The 7007-nt window shown below is 30.8% G+C and overlaps 1 long non-coding RNA gene across 1 annotated transcript; it reads left to right on the top strand.

The window, feature by feature from the left end:
- The first annotated feature begins 1850 nt into the window (after positions 1–1850).
- Positions 1851–5879, top strand: LOC121173366 (uncharacterized). Its single transcript, XR_005888079.1, has 3 exons — positions 1851–2159; positions 3090–4002; positions 5665–5879. It is a non-coding gene; the product is annotated as an uncharacterized lncRNA (long non-coding RNA).
- The last annotated feature ends 1128 nt before the right edge of the window (positions 5880–7007 follow it).

Here is a 7007-nt window from a genome sequence, read left to right as displayed (position 1 = left end):
ATGAATTTTTTTTTTATAGTTTTTCAGCAAAATTAGGTCATTCTAGCAAGAGCTCCAGAGGTCCAAAATCAGTAGAAAGTTCTAGAAAGAGAAATTGTGAAAACTAAAAATAAAAGCTAGGAAAATCAAGAGCAAAATAATTTTTAAAGATAATTCAGCTAAAGAAGAAGATAATTAATTGAATTAATTAGAGATATTATTTGTTTGTAATTTCTTGTGATTATCTCCTTAATTAAGCCTAGCTACAATTCTATAAATAGGAGGCTAGGCATTCATTGTAATGGTGTAGAAGTCTCGAGCAGTTCTTAGAATTATAGTTTTGACTTTCACCTACTAGACGTCTTCATTATTCCATTAGACACTCTAGGTTTCATTGTATTAATTTTTATGAGTCAATTCCTTCCACCTAGGAGAGGAAAGGATGAACCTTGTTTCACTTTAATTCTATCAATTTCAATACTTCATATTGAGTTTTTTTATTTGTTTTCGTACTTAATGCTTTTATTTGATTGACCATCTAGATGAATTCAAGAATTAACTTGCGCTTTGGTGAGCCTTATTGAAACTCGAACATAAATCAAGTACTTAATTGGGATTACCTCTAAGGATAGAATAATTTTGGTTAAGTCTCACTAATTCTCGGCCATTAATGTTGATTGCTTGTGTCAGTATGTCCAAGGGACTGTGTATTAGGCAAGTAGTTTAGAATCTGCGACCATGCAGGAGTTGGGGTAGAATACATCAGTGAATTGGGGATGAGCAAGAGAGATGAGTAGAGAATTGTGAAGTTACAGTGGATTGAGCGAATTCTAAGTCCAAACCTAGACATTCATTCATCAAGATCAATGCCACCATTCAAGTCTAGTATTTCTATCTTTACTTAATTATTCTATTGTCATTTAAATTTTATTGCAATTTATTTTATGTCATTTATTTCATGATAATCACAAAACAAAATACAAAAACCTAGTTATTAGTTAAATAATTACATGAAATTCCTCCTTTATTCCTTTGGGAGACAACCTGGATGATATTTCAGTTACTACATCATGATTGGGTTACACTTAGCCTACGAGTTGAATCTAATGTAAAATAAAACCCTAACACACATCAAAAGAGGAAATTTGATAGAGGTCTTTACATTAAATAAAGACTCATGACAAGAATATTTAGAACCATGTCCTTCACAAAAATCATATTTTCAAATATCCCATATATAAGGAAGACTAGAAGAGAAGAACAAGTAACGAAGTTGAATTTGTCTAGAAGAAACCTTTTGTGCTCAAAACTCTTCTCTAAGTTCTTTCTCTAGAGGATACAAAAAGTTTAAATGGTTTATCCTTTACTTAGCAAAGTTATTTGTAATCGTGCTTAACTTTTATATCCTCACTTAGTGAGTTGGTTACTTTGTAATCATTCAAACTCTTGCTTGTGAAAGTCAAGAGTGACTTAGTGTTAAAGAATACTTGGGATAACAATCTTGGGTTAAGATTGTTGGTTGGTTGTAGCCAGAAGTGACATAGAGAATACTTATGTGTTGAAGGAGACTAGATTTAGCCTTTGAAATATTTTTGTTCCACTACTAAAAGGGCATGTTTTAACATCATTGTATCTAGGTAGATTTTTGAAAAACTGATGTAAAAAAATAAGCAGTGACATTTTTGAAATTAAGTTCAACTTTTTTAAGACGGTTTTATAAAAATCGTCTTTGATAGAAGGTGTTAATGACGGTTTCTATAAAATCGTCTTTGATTTGCAAGTTACCATGACGGTTTTTGAAAAAATCATCTTTGATTTTAAGCTAATAACGACTGTTTTATGAAACCACCTTCATAAATTGAAATAGAGAATAAAAAATTGAGATGGATCCAGACATGTTGGCAAAGGCAATTGTGGAGCACTACTACAGCACCTTTGACACCAACCAGAGCAGTTTAGCGAATCTGCATCAAGAAGGTTCCATGTTGACCTTCGAAGGGCAGAAGATCCAGGGTGTTTCCAGCATCGTCACTAAGCTCACTTTCCTCCCTTTATAGCAGTGCCACCACTCCATTTCCACCATCAACTGCCAGCCCTCCGGCATCAACGTCAGCATGCTTGTCTTTGTCAGCGGCAACCTCCAACTCGTTGGCGAACAACACATCCTCAAGTTCAACGAGGTACTCTCCCCCTCTCTGTTAAGGTTTTATTCGCACTCCGATCTGTGATAATTACTCAATGCATGTTTTGATCTGCATGATCCTATGTTTCACTGTGACAACGGTCTTTGGCATTGACGTGCATGCTGGTTTCATCGCGATTGACATTTCAATGCTTATTGCTTTTGAATTTGGATGCTGATTTTTCTTGTGTGTTTGATTGATTAGCATGTCAATTTTTTCCTTTGGAAAACCTAAATTGTTAAGTGTTAGGGGGTTTTAGATTTTTATTAATGCTATTGACATTGGAATCTGGAATATATCATGGAGAGAAGGAGTAATTAGGAAGGTTTTCAAATGAACTGGCAATTGATTGGAGAGAATGGCCAGGTTGTGATTCGGAATCTAAGGTAGCTGCAGAGTCAAGGCTTATTTAGAGTAGAGAATGAGTGGCAAAATAATTATCCAACCTTTTATCATAATAATAATGGACTGTATTGATTGGATCAAAGTTGTTTTTTGGATGGTCATGGATTGTATTACAGAATATTTGTTGGATATTCATCGAATACCTTGCGTTGATGCAAAAAATATTATTTTAGTCATTGAAAATGCTCTTAGACAAGAATGAAATATTTCTTATGTACTTGTTATGGTTACAAATATCTAATTATGTAGCTCTCCCTAGTGGCATTTGGCTTGAAGCTTAAGTTCATATTGATTAATGGAAGTCTAATCACAAAATACACTATCTCTAACGTGTGTTGCATGGTTTCTCTTGCAGCTTCAATATCATTGGAAGATGATGTAGATATTCTTGAGAAATTAATCACATATTATAGAATTTTAACATCCTCCACTTTTCACCAAGTGTTCATACTTGTGTAAGATGATGTAGATTTCTAATAATCCATTTGAAACACTAATTTTTAATTCATTTTTCATTTGCAGTAGGCAGCGACAAGTGTGAATTTTTCACTTGCACAGCTTATTCAGGTTATCATTCTTCTTTGCACTAGTGGCAAAAATGGTGGAGGATATGAAGCATCCAAATATGAAGTTATTGCTTTTAATGGGGGAATAATGTTCCTACACGGTAGAATAAATAGTGTTCCTATCTCAGTGATATCATTCTTAAGACAGTTGGGTGTAATCTGGAATGTTTTAGGTATGAAAAAAATTGTCTATTTGATTTTCTTTTTTCCAAATTCTGTTCTCAGGAAAACCTTATTGAATATCTAATTTGAATGCGGAAACTTTTAGGCGTTTTTGTTCTTATGATACTCATTCCATCTGTTGCAACGAAAAGGGCTAGTCTAAAGTTTGCTTTCACTCATTTCAATACTAAAAATGAGGATGGAATCAAAAGCAAACCCAACATATTTCTCTTGGGACTACTAATGAGTCAATATACCTTAATTGGGTATGATGCATCAGCTCATATGGTACACCTTTTTCTTCCTTACCACAATTTAGAAAGCTTGTAGAAATTTTCCTTGCTCATGCTTTCCACTTTGTTAATTTTATGCTATTCATTTCCATTGATGGAAAAGTCATTAAATGATTTAGACCAAGAACACTAATTTGCAGACAGAGGAAACAAAGGGTGCTGATAGAAATAGACCAAAAGGAATAGCCAGCGAAGTTGGGATATTTATTATAGTTGGATGGGGTTACATACTAGGCATTAGCTTTGCCGTTACTAACATCCCTTACTTTTTGAGGGAAAGTAATGATGCAGGTAGGTATGCCATTGGTGAAATGTTTTATCTGGCTTTCTAGAGAAGATACCGCAATGGAATTGGGGGCATTATTTGCTTGGTAGTTGTTTCTATGGTTTGACTTCGATCACTAGCAATTCAAGGTAAATTTATAATTATTAACAAAGGTAATTATTTCTATATACATTTGTTATTAGTCTTAATTTATTCTTCTATTACTTTAAAAAAACACTTCCAATTACAAGTAATTATTATTTAATAACTTTTTAGCAGGATAATTATAACACCTACATCTAACTAAAAAAAAAAAAGACAATTAAGACACAATGTCTATTTTTCAACTAGTAATAATAATAATATTACCTTCCCGTAGTGCATTTTCCATATGAGAGGGATTGAATTTCTCTAGCTAGTTACTTGTGAATATAATGTGATGATTAAAATTTGCCAGGATGGCTTATGCATTCTCTAGAGATAGGGTCATGCCATTGTCATCATTGTGGCACAAAGTCAATAAGAAGTTATATAAAAAGTCATAAATATATCTTTCATATTATTATGTCTTTACTAGTAAGCTTAACAGTTAATTTACTAATTAAATATTTCTAATCTAATAAGTCAGTTAACATAAAAAATAATAATTTTGTAACTTTTAATTAATTTTTCAATTTTGATCAAAATAATTTATCAATTATTTTGATCAAAAGTTACTATAGAAAATAGATAAATTAAAATTAAACACATTTAAATACTGTCATAAAATATATCCTATTTTTTCTTCAATTTATTTTTAATTACGAGGAATTTATATTGATTAGTTTTTTCCTTCCATGTTCTTCTTTATTTCCCAAATAAGGCAACATGACACCACAAAGCACGTAAATTAAATGATAAAGAATTATTATGGTTTAACCCCGATAATTTCAAATCCGAAAAATTTAGCTATGACTACTACAAAGTTTGGTTGAATTAAATATTATTTTATCCTTAAATATTACTAATTTTACTTTATTTAAAAAAAGTCATTCATTTTTAACTTTTATATTTTAACATGCAAAAATGTGTGCTTTAATTTTTTAATGAAAAAACTGAAATTATATCACTTTTAGTGGATTAAATTGTAAAGGACTAAACACAAATAAAAATATTATGAAGATTAAAACCAAAATTGGTAAGAAATAAAAGTACTTAACTCAATTTAACAAAGATTAAAATGAGATTTATAGTGTGTTACTTCTTTATCATAGCATATAGTTATAGATGCAATGTTTCATATCACAAAATCTAGCTAGTAAGGGTACTATAGAAGGAGTAATTAAACATGCTTGAGTAGATAATTCAAGTATGATATAGTGAAGTACATTTTTTGTAGTTTGATGATCTCTTTACAGACTTCACGGGTAGTCTTCATCGTTATCAGGAATAGAGTGTTGATGATTATCCTTCTAAAAACAATTTATCTCGAAGAATATATACATCATGTGATTGGCTTGTTTGAAAACTGTTTTTGAAGTTAATTAGCTATTGTTTTGGCCTTTTCGGACAGAAATATATCATTTATTTTTGTTTCATTCTTGTAATTGGGTCCCTTGTTTCCTGGAACAACATGTTGACAATTGGATATTACTATTACGTATTGTTCCCCGTAAGTAATTCATGGTATTTTAATTTCTGATCGGAGGTCTGACATTAATACCCTCTAATATTCTATGGATAATTAATATCAATATGGCATGAATAATGCTTGGATGAAATCATAAGAAATTTTACTGGTCATATAAACTAGCTCTACTTTCTTGTACCAGGTCTTGATGATTTTAGAGATTGGACAAACAATGTTCAGCCTCATATTCCAATATATGTAGCCAAGCGTGAGTTTGAGATCCTTTCCCATGAAATTTCTTCTAAAATCCAACCTGCCAATTTTACTTTCTGCTTGTTATTTGTATATGTACATTGTAATTATGATTTAAGGGTGAAAGTCCTACTATATATCTATGCATTATGTAAAAGAAATTAATGTTTTTCATGAGAAATTATGAATTTGTACTTGTTGTGTCTGATATTCATTCTTTTCTTTTCTCTCGGGTGTACAACTAATGATATTAAAGTATATATTTATAGCTACCTAATGCCAATAATACACTTGCTTCAGCATTTACTCCACAAATTAAAAATTATTATACATTTAGAAAATATTTATATGACTAATTGTAGTTAATATATGAGAAAGGTTAAAAGTTGGATTTAACTATACTTGCCTACCAAAAAGTGTGTGTAATGAAACCTAATAATAAAGGTCATCTGAGGTATAAGCTGAAGACTTGAAAATTGTGTATCAAAAGATCCTATCTAATATTTCTTAAGGTTCAATCTTTTCTAATTTTCCTGATGAAACAATTTTTTTCACAACATGAACTTCGAAAGTCATGTCTGTGGAAGCAATGACTTCCAAGATTATTTTGATGATGTCAAAGAATCAAAAGTTAAGCATGTTCCAAAGAATCAGGAGTCAAAAAGCTTCTAGAATCAAGTTTCAAAGAATCAAGATTCAAGAACAATCAAGTTTCAAGAATCAAGATTCAAGAATAATCAAGATCAAGATTCAAGACTCAAGATTCAAGAATCAAGAAAAGACTCAATCAAGATAAGTACTAAAAAAGTTTTTCAAAACATTGAGTAGCACAAGAATTTTTCATAAAATATTTTACCAAAGAGTTTTACTCTCTGGTAATCGATTACCAGAAGGTAGTAATCGATTACCAGTAGCCAGCATTGTTTTCAAAACTGATTTACAAAGTTGTAATCAATTACATGATTATGGTAATCGATTACTAATGTTTTAAAACGTTAGATTTCAAATTTCAAGAGTCACAACTAGTGATAAAACATTTTCAAATCATTTTAAACTTGTGTAATCGATTACCAGTGTTTCTAAACATTTTGATTTTCAAATTTAAACATGAAGAATCACATCTTTTGATGTGTAATCGATTACACTATAATGGTAATCGATTACCAGTGACTGATTTCGAAAAATAAATTTCCAAAAGTCACAATTCTTAAAGTGACTTGTTTCTGAAGATTTTTTCAAAAGTCACAACTTTTTAAGTGACTAGTTTTCAAAAGAGTCACAATTTTTAAAAGG

Source organism: Glycine max, chromosome 13, assembly GCF_000004515.6.
Source record: "Glycine max cultivar Williams 82 chromosome 13, Glycine_max_v4.0, whole genome shotgun sequence".
Lineage (NCBI taxonomy): Eukaryota > Viridiplantae > Streptophyta > Magnoliopsida > Fabales > Fabaceae > Glycine > Glycine max.
Note: the sequence above shows the minus strand (reverse complement) of the source record. Positions and strands in the feature narration are given on the sequence as shown.